Source organism: Loxodonta africana, chromosome 6 (genome assembly GCF_030014295.1).
Source record: "Loxodonta africana isolate mLoxAfr1 chromosome 6, mLoxAfr1.hap2, whole genome shotgun sequence".
In the NCBI taxonomy this organism is placed as follows: Eukaryota; Metazoa; Chordata; class Mammalia; order Proboscidea; family Elephantidae; genus Loxodonta; species Loxodonta africana.
Window position 1 is genome coordinate 89,710,182 of NC_087347.1, and position 17,157 is coordinate 89,727,338.

The 17,157-nt window shown below is 38.7% G+C and overlaps 1 protein-coding gene across 11 annotated transcripts in view; it reads left to right on the forward strand.

The window, feature by feature from the left end:
- Positions 1–17,157, forward strand: part of ACVR1 (activin A receptor type 1) — a 162,416-nt gene that overhangs the window by 38,908 nt on the left and 106,351 nt on the right. The window lies entirely within an intron of this gene.

Genomic DNA, 17,157 nt, shown 5'->3' on the forward strand with positions numbered 1-17,157 from the left:
TCTCTGTGTTAATTTTATAGGTTTAAAAGACTTGGGTGAGTTCCAGGTGTGACACTTTGCTTTTCATTTTTAAATTTTATAGTAGTTTAGATGGTTTCACAGTGTTCTTGTTAGATGCTTGTGCACGTCCATTTTGATAAAGAATAGTACTGTAAATTAAAGGCCTGGTTGACTGGTTGGTTGGTGGTAACTTTCAGTTTTCTCTTTCATAGATGACCCTTGGGGGATGGAATCTGGATGCTGGCGGTCAATCTGAAGGTTTACCTTTATTCTGTCAATAAACCCTGCTGGTTGAGGGATGCTCCGTTTTACCCTGCCATGGGGTCTAGCTAGATTGCAGTCCATTGTCAGTATTGCAAGGAATTTATTACATAGTGTGGAGCCAATTGAGCGCCATACTCTCCCATGCATTCTGTCATGTCTTCCAGAGTGAGAAAAGAAGGAAATTTAAAGATAGCTCTATATTTTTTAGTTGGTGAAGGTAAAACTATTAAGAAAGGAAAAGAGTATCACGAAAGTCAGGATTTGGTTATAGTAACAATAAGAGCATCAATAATAATAATAGTTTACCCTTTAAAAAATGCAAAACGCTGTTGCCATCGAGTTGATTCCGACTCATAGCGACCCGATAGGACAGAGCAGAGCTGCCCCGTAGAGTTTCCAAGGATTCGAACTGCTGACCTTTTGGTTAGCAGCCATAGCACTTAACCACTACACCACCAGAGTTTCCTCCCCTTTAATGGTGCTTATCAAATACCAGTTTCAGTTTTGAGTGCTTTACATGTATTAATTCATTTAATCCTTACAGTAACTCTCTGAGGCAGGTACAATTTTTATTTCAGTTTTTCAGATGGAGGAAATGAGACACCTTAAATTATGTGCTTAAGGCTCTAAATTTAGCAAATGATGGGGCCACAATCCTAACTCGGGTGGTTTGGCTGAGTTCCTGACCACAGTGTAGAGGAGGTAGAGGATAGCGACTGAGGACACATGGAGGGGGCAGGGCTTGGGGTGTGGAGTGCTAGTAATTTTTTTGTTTTAAACTGGGGACCTCACACAAAAATATATTTGTATTTTTAATATATATGGATTGAATATATACAGACTCATATTATGTATATCTGTATATACAAATATATACATATGTATATATGTACATATATATATATCCATAAATTCCTACAGTATTTGAGAAATGGCAGTAAATGTGTGGTGTGATATTTAGCTTCCTTACCATTCTTACTGTCTGTTTGAGGTACAGTAAACCCTGTGGTTGGGATCTCCCCATCTAGCTCTAGAGAAAACATTCACATACGGAAGCTTTTCCCAACCCTGGAATGAGTATTGATGTTTTTTTTTTTTTTTTTAATAACCTTACATATTGACTCTTGTCTTTGGCAAAGGCATTAGAAGTTAACTATAACTCAGAAGTAGAACTTAAAGCACTTTTTTTTGGGGGGGGGGCACTAAAGTTTATTCAAAATTATACATAAAATAAAATAGCGTGTAGACATTTACCTGACCTACTGTTCGTATGTCCAAAGAGAAAAACAATCAACGATACCACACAGTTGTATTAAACCAGTCTAAATTTGGTTATAAGTTCTATGAGACTTGAATTCATGCTACTATGTGTTGTCTTAAAATAAACCTGACTGCACAGCACTGCTGGGAGAGCCAACAAAAATGCTATACGTGGAACAACTAGAATGTCTTAAAAAGTTATTATCTCAGAGATTTTCCACCAAATACTTGAAGTGTTCAGAATTAAAACTAACAGAAGCTAGCCTTTTCCTTCCTGTCAATTTTAGAAAATAAGCCATTCTAAAATTTATGGAAGATTACCATTTCCCTTTGGGATTTAAAAAAGTAGAAGAGCAAAATCAGGGAGACAGATGTTTGTATAACGGGCTAGAGTTTAGTGACCTGAAACTCCGCTGAATTTTTCTCAGAATTGTTGACAGTGTGAATGGTAAACAGAGGCAGTTGGTAATGTTTTTATTTCCTTTTTACATTTGTGTTGTACTTTCATCATCCTGCCTTCCTACTGAAACAATCCTCAGGGTGTTAACTGTTTCTTACTGTTTCTGTCTCAGTGCTTTTCAGCTGTTTGCTTATTTGAGTCACTTGGAGAGTTTGGAAAATACTGCCCCTCTGGGTTTTACTGGAGTGCAATCTCCAGGCACTTGTATGTGCAGCCCAGGTTGAGAATGACTGCAGCCCATTTAGTCCTGAGCTCTGGTGTTTTGGTACTCCTTCCCTACTCTTTTGGGGCTGTCCACTGAGCTCTCGTATGTGCCCAGACATCAGCAGAGGAAGAGTAAAGGAAGCTCAAAAAAGTCCAACTCCTGCATCAGGCAGAGTAGCTTGTTAACCCATCAGTTTCTTCTGGAACTGTTGTGAGACAATATAGTGGCTGCCATGTGGCCTCAACTTGGGGGAGGGTATATAGGGCTCTAAAGGACCTTTTAGGAGCCCTGGTGGCTCAGTGGTTAAGCACTTGCTTGCTAACCCAAAGGTCAGCGTTTTGAACCCACCAGCTGCTCCGCAGGAGAAAGATGTGGCAGTGTGTGCTTCCCTAAAGATTTACAGCCTTGGAAACCCTATGGGAACAGCTCTGCTCTGTCCTATAGGGTTGCTCCGAGTCGGAATCAACTCTACAGCAGTGGGTTTTGGTTTTTGGTTTAAAGCTCCTCTTAAATTGCTTTTCAGGGTTGGAAACATGTATGGTATAAAGATACATACACGTATATGTATGCATATAATAAATATATATAAATAATATATGCAACAGTTATTTATATAATTATATTAAAATTTTTTTTTAATATATGAACAAACCCATTGCCATTGAATCGATTCATATATTTCATTTAATTCCTTAATTGTTGCTTGGGCAAAGAGGGTGCATTTTAAATAAGAATGTGTTAAAAGCACTACGAAGAATTAATTTCACATTAGAAATTCTAGCCCAGTTGAGAATTGGGTTATTGATGATAAATATAGATTGTTCGTATTAATTGTCAGGTAAGTTGCTTCTTGAGAGTTGCAGTTATCACAAATGATCGAAAAGCTGATGTTTTAACTCAGGCTGATGTTTCAACTTGTGCTGATGTGAATTAATCACAGGTGTGGAATCTTGTGGTGAAAAGACTGCTAAGATGATCAACTTTAGGCATGCTTTATTATATAGAACTAATTAAAAAAAAACAAAAAAATCCTGGCGCAAAACTGTGTGTTCTAGTTAATAGTAACTGAAAATCAAGACCAAAACCAAAAAGCAGAAATTCTGTTAGTGGACTGAACGCTTGACACTTGTAGAAATTAAAGTACAGGAAATGCCTCTGCTTGTGGCTTCTTAGAAAATTACTTGAGTTAAGGAATCCAGAGATTTAAATGTCATAGATAATGTAGTCTTTATAATAGCACACGCTTCTGGGAACTAGGCGTCCCTGCCATCACCTACACCCCAAGATATCATTTGAACCCAAAAGAAGATTCCAGAGGAGTTTGCCACAATTCTAGGTAGGCTGACTTTGGTGCTGACTCGTCATTGGCCATCTTCCTCCCTGCTTTTGTGGCTTTCCTTTTGTTTTCTCTGTCAGTTGACGTCCTTTCTTAGATCCTATTCCATTTTAACATCCTGCCATTTACTGAGTATCAGTCTGAGCTTGGCGGTGATGTACAAATTTACAGTTATCCTCATCTGATGGGTAGGTGTGGTGTCTGTTTTATAATGAGGACACGTGTTCAGAGTATGATGTATCCAAGATTCCGGAGCCTAGGAAGTGACTGACCTAGGCTTGGCTACCAAGATGTGTGACTCTAAAGCTTCACTCTTTTTACAAAAATGAATTGGGAGACAAAATATGAATGTGTAATCAACAGGAAGGGCACAGCAGATTCTCAAGGTCTAGATTGTACAAAAAAATCTTTAAGAGCTTTGAGACTTTTTTTTAAATGACAGTTTTTTGAGATATAAGTCACATATTGAGATATGTCACCCTTATTATAGTGTGCAATTCAGTGTTTTTTAGGTATGTTCACGTAGTTGTGCAACTGTCACCATTTGCTAATTTTAGAACATTTTCATCACTCCAGGAAGAAATCATTAGCATGTACCACTGACTTTATAGCTAAGATCACTGAAATAGAAGTCAAGTATTAGACTTTCAATCACCCTGTGAACTGAGTAAGGGTAGTAGCTGAGGTCCTGCCTCTCCTCTGTAGGCTCACGGAGTGTTTGTTGATTGTCCCTAAATCTTCGAGAACACCAAGTCTGCAACTTTTTTTTCTTTTAAACCCATGCTCAATTTTGATAAACATAGAAGCCTCATTTTTTCCGCTTGTCTGTAGTATGAAAATAACAGGATTTAAAATATTTTTCCAGACACATACTTATTTCTGTGTTTTGACTTTCTGCAGTATGTTTTCCACTCCCATCGTTCTGAATGGAGAATCAGCTGCATCTCAAGGCTTCTAGGTCATCTTCACTGCAGGTTTGCTCAGACTTGTGAAGTGAATCAATACAGTCATGATTTGAAATGACTCATGCATTAAGCAATTAATTTCATGTGCAAACTGAGAAGTTGTCTGAGCCAGTGAGTGCTAACATCAGGCAAGTTTATTTCTTGGATCTTCCTTCTCATAATTTAGCTTTGGTCATTGCCTCCTTTCTGTTACCTTCTTTATGCTTACTAAGTTAAATTACATTATACAGCAATGTATGTCTTTTTTCTTTTCCTCCTGTTGTGAGTTATCAATGGATGGGGTTAGGAAGATGGATGACGGGGTAGGGAAGAATCATTAAGAAGATGGCATTGCCATGGTAAGAGGAAGAACACGTCTCTTTCCCACTGCGACTCCGTCACCTTGACTGAAGACATCTGGAAGGAGGCCACCAAGTGAGATAGTTTAGCCATGGGAAGTGTATGGGGCATGGCTCCAAGTAATCATCTTGGGAATAATTTTCTGGGAAAAATAACATTTTTCTTGCAAGAGAAAGCATCTCTCATCTTACATTTTTACTGACAACATCTCAGTTTCCAGTAATCTAACAGTGTTAGTGTGGTATTTGAGTGTTGTTGTCAAGTTACTTTCTGTATGTGTATAACTTAGGGATAGCTTATATTCTAAAGTGTTGGAATAGGAAATACTTCCTTGTTTTCAAATGTAAGTCAGCAGGAAGCTGTGGTTTAGTGTATGTGCTTAGTTTACACGTAGTCTTTTTGTACGAAATAAGAAACCCTTGCAGTTCTCAGTCGCTATAACTCAGGTTATGGGTGAGTGTTTTTACTTTGAATTAAAAACCATGACAACACTAAAAGTGGATTCTGGTAGGCCTACCTGGTTTTTTCCATTACTGTAATTATTTCTCTTTCATTTTTTATTGTTCATATTTCTCTTGGAGAGTCCCTCTTATGCTTTGAATTCATTTTATCAGGGTACACCCATTCATTCAAGAACCTTTATTAAGGAACTATTATTTATAAGACTGTCTGAGGTTTCAGAGATGAAAAACATACTGCTTATCTTCAAGGAGTCCATGGACTTACTTGAAAAACAGACAGGAAAATAAAAAATTGAAATATGCTTTTAAGGTGCCATAATAGTTAAGATTTGGAAAAACAGGTGAGGGGGCATGTATCTCAGATAGGATATGGGCATGGGATCTTCAGGGAAGGCTTCTTTCTGGAGGTGATTTTTTCCCCCCTAAATTTTATCTTGTTGCTGAGAATATACACAGGAAAACATAAACCAATTTAAAGTTTCTGCATGTACAATTTAGTGACATTGGTTATATTCTTCGAGTTGCCCAATCATTCTCACCCTCCTTTACTAAATTGTTCCTTCCTCATTAACATAAACTCACAGTCTCCTAAGGTTCCTATCTAAACTTTCAGGTTGCTATTGTCACTTTGAGCCTGTTTGGGTAGTTTGTAAAAGAGCATAATGGTCAAGGCAGACATTTTTTACTTGTTAAACTAAACTTTGGTTTTAAGATGACATCAGGGAATACTTTTGGTTTTAAGATTACCTCAGGACAATAGTTTTAGGAGTTCATTTATCCTCCATGGCACCGGGAAGTCTGGAATCCATGAGAATTTGAAATTCTCTTCCGTATTTCCCCCCTTTTGATCAGGATTCTTCTATGAAATCTTTGATCAAAGTGTTCAATAGTGATAGCTGGGCACCATCCAGTTCTGGTCTCATGACAAAGGAGGCAGTTGTTCTTGGAGACAGTGAGCAATGCATTCCATATCATCCTCCTTTTCTTGACTCTCCTTTGAATGGATAAGGTTGGAGAGATCTTAGGAGCCAGATCATGAAAACCAGGAATCCTCTCATGGTTAGGAGAGCCATTGATGGCATTCACGATTAACTGCACTATTGGCAGTCCATAAAGGAGTTCACAGAGGAGGAGTTGAAACTAAGCCAGTGGTGGGGTTCCTAAGGTGAGCTCTTCAGTTTCCAGCTTGGATAACAAGGTTCATTGCTAGTTCCATTGCATGAGATAAAGCATACAGGAAGATTAGCAGGGTTACCGTGATGGGTGAGGTGGTGATGACGACCGGTTTTTTAAATCTAGTTACCTTGTCTTGTGAACCTGAACGTATTCTCATGCCCCTTGAGAGAATGTTCGACTTCTTTTTGTGCATTTTCTTATGTGATTATCCTTCAATTGGCAAATAAATTATTGGTAAGCAAATTAAAAGGAAATCTTTGGGAGTTAAGAAATAAACTAGTAAATTACATGAGAAAAATATCATTTTTGCATTTATTTTATGAGGGGGTCGGGTACTGTCTGAGTACAGAAATAGATTGGAAAGCCGTCTATAATTAAAGAGGTTTCCCTTCCTGTTAGCATAATTCTTGAGGAATCCTGGTAGCAGTGGTAAAAGAAATGTCTAAACAGGGAATCTTTGAGCTGGAGGGAATCTTAGCGACTTGAGCCACCACCCTTAGTTTATATTAGGAAAAATGGAGGCTGGAGAAGTTGAGAGACTTCTGAGCTTTGGCTCAGGTATGTGTCTAGCCTATCAGTTCAGTGTTTTCTCCTCTGTGCCTTGGTGACCTTCTGCAATCATCTTGTAAAATTTGGAAAATTCCAATGCACAAGTCTTCTAAGTTAGTGCTAGACCCTGAGCCACCTAGAGTTTTAACTTTAAACTTACTTTACATTAACCTCACTGTTCATAGATCAACAGATATTTGTTGACTAATCTAGAACGCACTCATGGCGACACTACGTGTACAGAGTAGAACTGCTGCGTAGAGTTTTCAAGGCTGTGACCTTTCAGAAGCAGATCACTAGTAGGCATTGACTCGATGGCAACTCACTAACAACAACATCTAGTTATGGAAGAAAAGCTACCCCAATAACTATAAAACTCCAAGGTGAATAAGAGTCTGTCTTTCTCTTCAAGAAGTTTGGAGGCTATTTTTTGCAGATAACTCATTCTAGGATTGGTGACTACTTCTTATAAACGGCTTGTCTGAGATAATTGAAGGATATTTAGCATATATACGAAAACAAAATAACAAGGAGACACAAAACACTGTTCACTTTTATTTATTTATTTCTAACATTTTTGGGTCTTTTTTGATTGTTACCTTGTTCTCGCTGTACATAGTGCAAGCAATTGGAAATTGCATACATGCCTGTGGCCAAATAATAAACCAAACAATTAGAGAAAGAATGTCGATTGCCTTTCATTTAGTTTATTCTTGTTGAACCTTAATTAGGGAGAATGACCTGGTGAAAATGTATTTAGGTTGGTAACTGACATAAATATTGTTTTGTTAATAAATGTACTAAGAAAACTTCTTATTCTAAAGTGAAGACTGCTTTCATGAAGCAAGTAAATTTTCTGTAATTCTTCATGTGCTTGTTATGTTAACCTGTTCTACTCAAATAAGGGTATTTGGTGCTTTTTACTACTGTTTTGAATTTAAGCCTAGGGTAGAAGCTTAGCCATTTAGTAATAAAAGAGTTTTCTTTGCCAATTTTGTGAGCTTGAAAATTTTAATCCTTTTGGTCTTCCTGCCATTTTAAACATCACTCATTGTGCAAATATTTAAATAAACCTGTCATGATGCTAGACCAGGAGTTGGAGATAGAGCAGAGCATTGTATACACAGGGTTCGTAATTTCAAGAAGCTCACCATTGAAGTTTTGCTAAGTACCTGTCTAGTGATGGTAAATAGACACAGGAACCCTAGAGTAAAGGTTAGGAGGAGCAAAATGCCAGACACCCCATTAGAAAACCAGAAAATCTGGTCCTAGACCAGGTGGGTGGCATCCCTGTGAACTTTTGTAAAAGTGCTTTGAGATCATCACTGATGAAAGCCTCCATAGTATTATGTGTGAGGGTATTCGTCAGGGATTACCACATGACTGAGGCAGCAGCTAAAACATGGATGGTTCACGGTAAGGTGGAGTGCTGAAGTGCTGCTGGAGTGGGGTTTACACACTTAAAAGCTAGACCCAGCCTGAAAGCTGGACCCAGCCAGCTGAGAAAGGTGATCTAGTTGTCGGTGAAGTCTGACTCTGTTTAGGGAGTAGTGGGCTGAGAGAATGGAAGAAATGACATGACATGTTCCTTCTTTCTTACCTCTGGCTGTTCTTAATCCCTCACTATTCAAAGTGCTCCAATTCTTGGCCCAGAATCTTTTTTGAGGTTAGATATAACTGCAGTAGAGCTACATGGGTCTAGGTTAGTGAGGTATCTTAAAACTCAGATCTCATCCAAGAACTGACTGACCTTACATATCAACCACAGACCCGTAGGTTGACTGGTGATGACTGACAAGATTTGAAAAAACAACACCTATGTTATGAAGGGAAGGTAGAACACAGTAAAGGGGAGAGAACGTGTGGCAGAGCCATTGGATTTCTTTATTGAGCGACCAGCTGCTCTAAATGACCCACAGAATGGCTTGCTATATAATCAGTAACATCAGTTGACCAGAAATGCTGTGTATGTTTCCTTCCCAAATTGGTTAATAAGAGACACTGTGGAGACTTGTGTAGGGAAAGAACTAAGAGAAAACTGAGAGAACAGGAATGGGGAAGGAAAAGAGAGAAGAGTGAGGTGTACAGGGTACCTCCGAGTAAGGAGTGTATGTGTCTGCATGTACATGCACATTTGTGTGTATCTGTCTGTCTTTTCTGTAATCTCTTCCCTGAAGTCACACCTCATATCTAGTGAGGCGTTGACTAAGGGGTATTCTATTTTAGTCTGCAGCCTTCCCATCTGGTGTCTGGATTTCCTCTAAGCTGCCACCAGTGAGGGGATGAATATGGGGCTCTTAGTCTTTCATGTTCCCTCCTTTCAGGCTTCCCTGCAGAGCCCTTTATAATACTTATTTAAAAATTGCCATTTTTATGAGTCAAAATGGTCGAATCTTCGAATTTCATATGATTCGGTCATATAGTCCAACCCATGTGATTCTCAGGTCGTCATCACGCTCTCCTTTTTTGTACAGCTTCTTAGATATTGAGTTTATAATAACAGCTACCATGTATTGGCACCCCTTCACACATGGAAGCTCTGCAGGCAAGTTATGATACCCATTTTGTGGGAGACTGTGACTTGGACAGGTGGCCTGAGGTTATGTGGCTAGTAAGTGGCAGGGCTGAGGTTCAGCTCAGGATTCTGGTTCAAGCATGGAATCCTCTTCATGCTGTATTGTATTGCATTGTCTTTGTTCCTTCAGGTTTTATCGTTGGTCCTCTTCCCTTGTACTTCCCACACACATGAATGTGTCTTTGGCTGGACACGTGATTGGACTTTGGTGGACCACCAGGCTACTTCAGTTGAGGGTGCTTGAGGTTACAAAGTATAAGCAGATTACCTTTAGAACTGCAGTGTGGTATTCTATTTTTTTTTTTATATTGTACTTTAGATGAAGATTTACAGAACTAATTTCACATATTGTTTTATGACATTGGTTAACAACCCCATGACATGTCAACACTCTCCCTTCTCAACCTTGGGTTCCCTATTACCAGCTCTCCTGTTACCTCCTGCCTTCTAATCCTTGCCCCTGGGCTGGTGTGCCCCTTTAGTCTCGTGGTATTCCGAATATGTGATTGTTTTATTGCATTCATCTTGTCACATCCACAGCAAGTCCCTGTAGTGTCAGCCAGATTATGTTTCACATTCTAGAGAAGAAAAGTACTCTGCTTTTTGGCCCTTAAATCCATTACTGGGGCCCAAACCTTAGGAAATTCATCTCCGTCCTGTCTCCACTTTGGTGTGTCCTCTCTCTGGGCTGCGAGGCAGACCGTCATCTTTTCCTTAAAACATCCTAGAGATTTTGTTCTTCCCCATGTCCCGGCTTCCCCTCCCCAACTCTTCTCAATCCTTTAAAAATCTAGTAGTGCAAACAGTTAATTCCACCTAGAGGTGCCTTGGAAGATAGACCTGGCAATCTACTTCCAAAAAATCGGCCATCGAAACCCCTATGGAACACAGTTCTACTCCGACACACATGGGGTCACCACGAGTCAGAACTGACTGAACAGCAACTTTGTTTTTTTAGTAGTTTAATCCCTGCTCAGTATACAAATATATATCTGGAGAGAAGAGTGTTTCTATGGCAGAATTCCTTCCTGATATTTCTTGGAAATTTTGTATGTTCTTCCAAATTCCGAGAAAAATCAGTTAAGAAATCAAGTAAATGGGAAAATGTTATATAATTCTCCTGTGATAATTGAAAGAATCAACACAGAGACATTAGTAGATGGAAAGAATCTATGGATATCACATTGAAAGCAAGAACAGGAAAAGCTGACCCATTGAAGGATAAGATTGACATTTCCCAGAACCTGGGCAGGACAGCAGCATGTAGGAGTCACCATTGCTTGTGGCTGTTGCTGTGTTATAAATATGTATTCATGGCCCTGTCTGCTGCAACTGGTGAGTCATCCTTGGAAATAAAATGAATATAAGTTTATATGCATAGCATATTTTATACAAACCATATGAGTGGTATACCCAGAAATGTTTCCAAAGCAAAGTAAGCCTTTAAATTGGCGATTTCAACATGGTATTCTGTGTAGTGCTGTTACCTTTGCTAGTAGATCTGAATGTAGGTTATTGCAGGGGTCAGCAAACTTCTTCTATAAAGGGTCAGATAGTAAATATTTTAGGCTTTGCAGGCTATACAGACTGTCACAACTACCAGCTCTGCCGTTGAGTGTGAAAGCAGCCATGGGCTGTATGTAAAATGAAGAAGTGTGGCTGTGTTCCGATAAAATTTTATTTACAAAACCAGGCAGCAGGTTGGATTTAGCCCTTCTATTGAAATACTGTCGATAACGTTCACTGGCATTTTCCAGCATTTGAATATTTGCCATGGCTACAACTCTTTGTAAACACCACTAAGTCTAATATTTCTTATTAATTTAACAATTTTATTATTTTTTTAGAGATCCATGACAATGAATAAAGTTTGAAAGTGTTTTAAGAATAACTTATAATTTAGGGATTTCTGGTACAATTTCCTGGAAAATCTCATTTTTCATTCCTAAATCTTAAAGGGTAATTTATAGGTGGCAAATGGCTAAGTGCTCAGCTGCAATAAGGTTAGCGGTTCTAACCCACCTTGCCGCTCCAAGGGAAAAAGACCTGATGTTCTGCTTCCGTAAAGATTACAGCCAAGAAAACCCTGTGGGGCAGTTCTCTTTTGTCACCTGAGGTGGAATCCACTCAAGGACTCAACAACAACAATATAGGAAGATTGGCTGTGTCTCATCCATACTCCTTGTATTTCCTGATTCAGCACTCATCTTTCCTCAACTTTGCTTGACTTTCCCTCTTTTTCCTGTTCCAAATACTGAGTTTATCAGTGTTTAGGACATGTGACCTTTTTTTTTTTTTTTTTTGGTCCACTAGGAGATTGAGAATCTTGGGAATTTTGCCTATCTCCAGGATTACTAATAGATCATACCTGTGTGTTCTGCATATTCAAGCATCTGGAGTAGATTAAGCTTCAAGGATACTCAACATTTCTGTGCTTGATGTACCAATATTCTTTTAGAGCTAGAACAAAAGGCCATTTGTAGAATCATGCAGATGATTTGTGTTATTGTTTGGGATTGGTGTGTTTTACAATTTTCCTGCCACACTGCTTTAGCACTTCAGTTATCCTAAGAGGTAGATGACAGGAAAAGGAACTAAAAATATCTACTATGAGCTTTCAGTTCAATTCTTAAAAACGAGTCAAGAGGCAGTTTAACTTACTGGTAATTAAGAATATGGGTTTTGGAGTCAGAAAAACATGAGTTCTTGTTTTGTCACTTAGTAAAAAACGTGACCACGAACATTCTTACTTAACCTCTCTGAACAGCTGTTTTCTTATCTATAAAATGAGAATAATATACTGTCCTCTCAGTTTTTTCTTTTGCTAAAAGATAGCTGGCATTGTTAGCAACTCTCAAAGTTGAGAGGTATTTCCTTTTATGAAAAGTCCCTGGGTGGCGAATATGGTTAAGTGCTGAAAGGCCTTTTCAACCCACCTAGAGAGGTGGTTTGGTAGAAAGGCCTAGTGATTTGCTTCCGAAAGGTCACAGCCATGAAAACCTGGTGGTGCATAGTTTTACTCTGAAACACATGGGGTCACTGTGAGATGGAATTTATTCAACTGCAGCTGGTAACTGGTATGGAAAAGGAAACAAACTCAGGTTAAATGATTCGTGTAAGATCACATTTAGTAGGTTGAAAAACTGCCATTTGGCTGCTTCCTAAGTCCATATTCTTGCCACTGTATGCTGCTTTTTAAAAGTAATTTCAGTTTACAGTAAGATATACCATGGTTTATTTGGGTTGACGGACTGGTGGGCAGATGGGGAGGTTGGGGGATGGCGTTCTGAAAGGTCAGGGCTTTGCAGTATCTGGAAGCTGCAGTTTCTATAAAGCAAGGATACAGTTAGAACCAAAAACTTATGAGAACTTGCCCTGATTTTTTTTTTTTTTTTAAATTCCTGTTGCTTAGCTACTGTGTTGACTGCCAAAAACTTGTTTGATTTTAAGTACTTTGCATGCTTGCCTGTTACTCAGGTACCATCATATTACAATGACTTTTAAGAATGTTCTTTTAAGAATGTATGTATGTTCTTTTAAAATGGATTAAAGAGAAGTATACTTATGTTGAACACCTACATTTGGAGCTAGAAAGTTTGGTGGGATTTTTCTTCTCCCCTTCCTCATGCTCACCCTCCCACCTGCATCACAAGAATGTGCCTCTGGCCTTTATGGGTCAAGTTTTTACAGGGCATGATGAAAAAAAAAATTTTTTTTAGCCGCTAGTAATTAAAACTCCATAGCCAAACAAATGAGTTAGCTAAGTTTTTGCAAAAAACTTAGCTCGATGAAAGTTTTGAGACAAGTTGCTAGATTTGCTATAAAAAAAAACTAAAAACCAAACCCAGTGCCATCGAGTCAATTCTGACTCACAGCGACCCTATAGGACAGAGTAGAACTGCCCCATAGAGTTTTCAAGGAGCGCTTGGCAGATATAGATGTTTATTTTGTAGCACTGAGTTTAATTGGTGCATATGTCATTTGTTGAAAGTCGTTTTTGGAATTTTAAACACAAACATTTTCCACTACCTTTCAGGATCTTCCAAGTTTACCTTTTGGCACGAAGAGTATTTATGAGGTGATAGGCTCTGAGTAGGACATTTGAAGAGTTAGATATCCTGGAATTTGCATTGTACTTGTTAGCTGCTGTTGAGTCTGCCCTGACTCACGGCGACCCCTGCACGATGAAATAAAACACTGCCCAGTCCTGTGCTATTGCCGTGATCGGTTGCCAGTTGTACCATTGTAATCCATAGGGTTTTCATAGGTTGATTTTTGGAAGATCACTGAGCCTTTCTTCCTAGTCTATCTTAGTCTGTAAGCTCCCCTGAAAACTGTTAGCTTCCATCTTATCAAGCTGTTTTTTCTTATAGTACACCACAGTTTTGAGTTCAATTCATGGCCTATTAGTTGAGCACCTGATAAATTTTAAAACAAATATACATTAAATTATGTTTAATTTGGAGACTTGGTTTTTTTGTCCAGTAACTCTTGAACACCAATTATATGCTAGGTTCCGTGAAGGAATAGTATATTAAAAGAATAATATATGATGCTATCCTAGCTTTGGTCACCTTAGGTGGCGCAAACAGTTAAGCACTTTACTACTAGCTGAAAGATTGGCAGTTCAAACTTACCCACAGGTACCTTGAAAGACAGGTCTAGAGATCTGCTTCGTAAGGTCACAGCCTTGGAAACCCTATGGAGCTGTCCTAGCCTGTACCCATGAGGTTGCCAGGAGTCAGAATGGATTCAACAGCAACCAACAACAACAACCAGCCTAGTTTTAGATTGGTTTTGAAACAAGCCTAGTTCAAGGCAGAGTAGTAAGTGCCGGACTGAATCGTATAGTATATAAATACCAGAGGAATTTGAATGGGAAGGATCTGGAAAATAGAAGAATCATAGAGAAGGCTGAGAGAGGCAGGAAAACCTGAACCTGTCTTGAAGGATAGGAAGAAATTCTGGGCACTGAAGGTGACAGGGTTATGAAATTCAAGGGGAAATAGAAGCAACTTTGTAATTAAAAAAAAAAAAAAGGCAATCTCTGGTTATTAAGAGGAGAATCAGAAAAATATGCACTGTTGTTTTCCTCTTTCTCTTGCTTATTTAAGCCTTCCCCGAACACAGTACCTATAGCTGAAGGACAGGGTTGACTGAATCCCTAGGCAGGACAGCTTAACTCTAGGCTCCTCCTAAAATGTAGTTAATCTTTGGCAGAGGGGTAAGCAACCTCAGTGTGAATACACCAAACTTCTGTGGCTCCAAAACTTTGGAAAACACCTGTGTTTCAAAAGTTTGTTCTGAAATGTAAAGGTTTGTGGGTGCTGCTCAGCTGATGAGTTTGTTTTTAAGGATGCCCACTTTAGGAATTTATTTTCACCCCTTAACTTTGCTAAATGATTGCTAAAACTGTTGAATATCTGGTTGACTTATCTACAGGGGAGATAATATGTGTCATATTATTATTTTTTAAATAATATTTTACTGTGTTTTAGGTGAAAGTTTATATAGCAAATCAGGTTCCCCTTTAACAGTTTTCATGCAAACTGTTGAGTGCCATTGGTTGCAATTTTTCCAATGTGTCAGCATTCTCATTATTTCCGTTCTGTTTGTCCTGTTTCCATTGATCTAGCTTCCCATCCCCTCCTTGTCTTTTTCTCCTCGCTTTTTGGGTAAATGTTGCCCGTTTGGTCTCATGTAGTTAATTGTTTAAGGTAGCCCATTACTCACGGGTGATATCGCTTATTTTATAAGCCAATCTATTATTTGGCAGAAAGGTGACCTGCAGAAATAGCTTCAATTCCAAGTTCAAAGGTTATCTTAGGGCAATAGCGTTGGGCGTTTCACTAGCCTCTATCAGTAGGTCTGGCCATTTTTAGGAATTTGAGTTTTTGTTCTACATTTTTCTCTCATTCTGTGATCTTATATATTGTGTCCCTGGTCAGAAGGGTAGGTAGTGGTAGCTGGGGACCATCCAGTTCTTCTGGTCTCAGGTTAGAAGAGGCAGCTGTTAGTCCTGTGGACTGGTTTCTTCTTTGAGCCCTTGATTTCCTTCATTCTCTTTTGCTCTGTATGAGTTAGAGATCAATAGTTGTATCTTACATGGCTGCTTTTGCAAGCTTTTTAAAACCCCAAATACTACCCAGCAAATTAGGATGTAGAACATTATTCTTGTGAACTGTGTTATGCCAGTTGACTATGTTGTCCCTCGAGACTATAGTCCCAAGCCTTTTAACCCTGTAAACTAATCCCTCCAGTTGTTTGGATATGTACATGTCTTATTTTTAGTGTGTCTTTTGAATGTCTTAGTTTTGCTTACAAATAGTGAGCCTAAATTTAAGCTAAAGTGAGGAAAGATTTAATATTATTGATAAAATGTTTTCCTTGAATTCCAAGGTTGATATGAAGACTTATTTTGTCATGCAGGTATTTAGAAATGCTGTATTTTGGGTTTGTTTTCTGCTTAGATTTATTTACATGAAAGGTCTCTTGGCAAAATATTCCTTGAGGTGCTGTTTTTCTAAAGAAGTAAGTTCTTCAATGTTTTGTGTTACTTAACTGTTTGAATGGGAAAGCTTAGTTCAAATAAAAATTTCCTTTTCCTTTGGCAAGTGTTGATGTTTCTGAAGTCTTCCTAAAGGAAAGGGAGCTTGGGTGGCTTTTTGTTTTTTGTTAGTTGCTTGAGCCCCCTTCCTTCCGCTTTGTGCTCCTTCTCCACCATTGTTTTATGAGCCTTTGAACAAGGTCCATGAGGGCATCTACTACTGAGAATGTGGGTTGAAATGGACCAGAAACAGATTATTTCTGAGTGGATACACAAGAAACTAGTTACTCTGGTACACTAGATGTCACTAGAAGGGGCCAGGACTATGGAGAGAGAGGAAGGCTTTTAATTCTATACTTCCGTACTGCTTATGCTTTTTGTTAATTTTTTTAGCAAGTGCATGTAATAACTGCTATACAGCATTTACATACCTGCTGCCGTTGAGTCGATTCCGACTCATAGCGACCCTATAGGACAGAGTAGACCTGCCCCATAGAGTTTCCAAGGAGCGCCTGGTGGATTCAAACTGCTGACCTTTTGGTTAGCAGCTGTGGCACAGGTTTTCCAAACATTTGCATTTTCAACATTTTTCACATGTACAGTTCTATGAGATCAATCATGTGGAAACTTACCAATATCTGTTGCCAAATTTTCCATCACCATGAACAGAAAACTCAATGCTTTCTAAACAATGATTGTTTTAGCTGTATTTACAACAATAAATTCATGGAAACATGATAAATTAAAAAAAAAAATTCATATATAGTCTTTTTATTTTTTTTTTTTGGTAATGGTCTAGTATACACAGTATAAGGGCTTTATAGGAACAGGACTTTGAAATTTACCAGCTGCAGATCTTACTGATTTGTGTCATTTAGAAAAATATTTAAAGACCAGTATCCATCCATGACCTCAACACACTCCCTGTGTGTTGTTTCCCAGCCCTTCCCATACTTGCTTCACTTGTAAATTGGCTTGAGTTTGTGGTCCTATCCCAGTTGAAAGGCTTGTCAGGTGTGC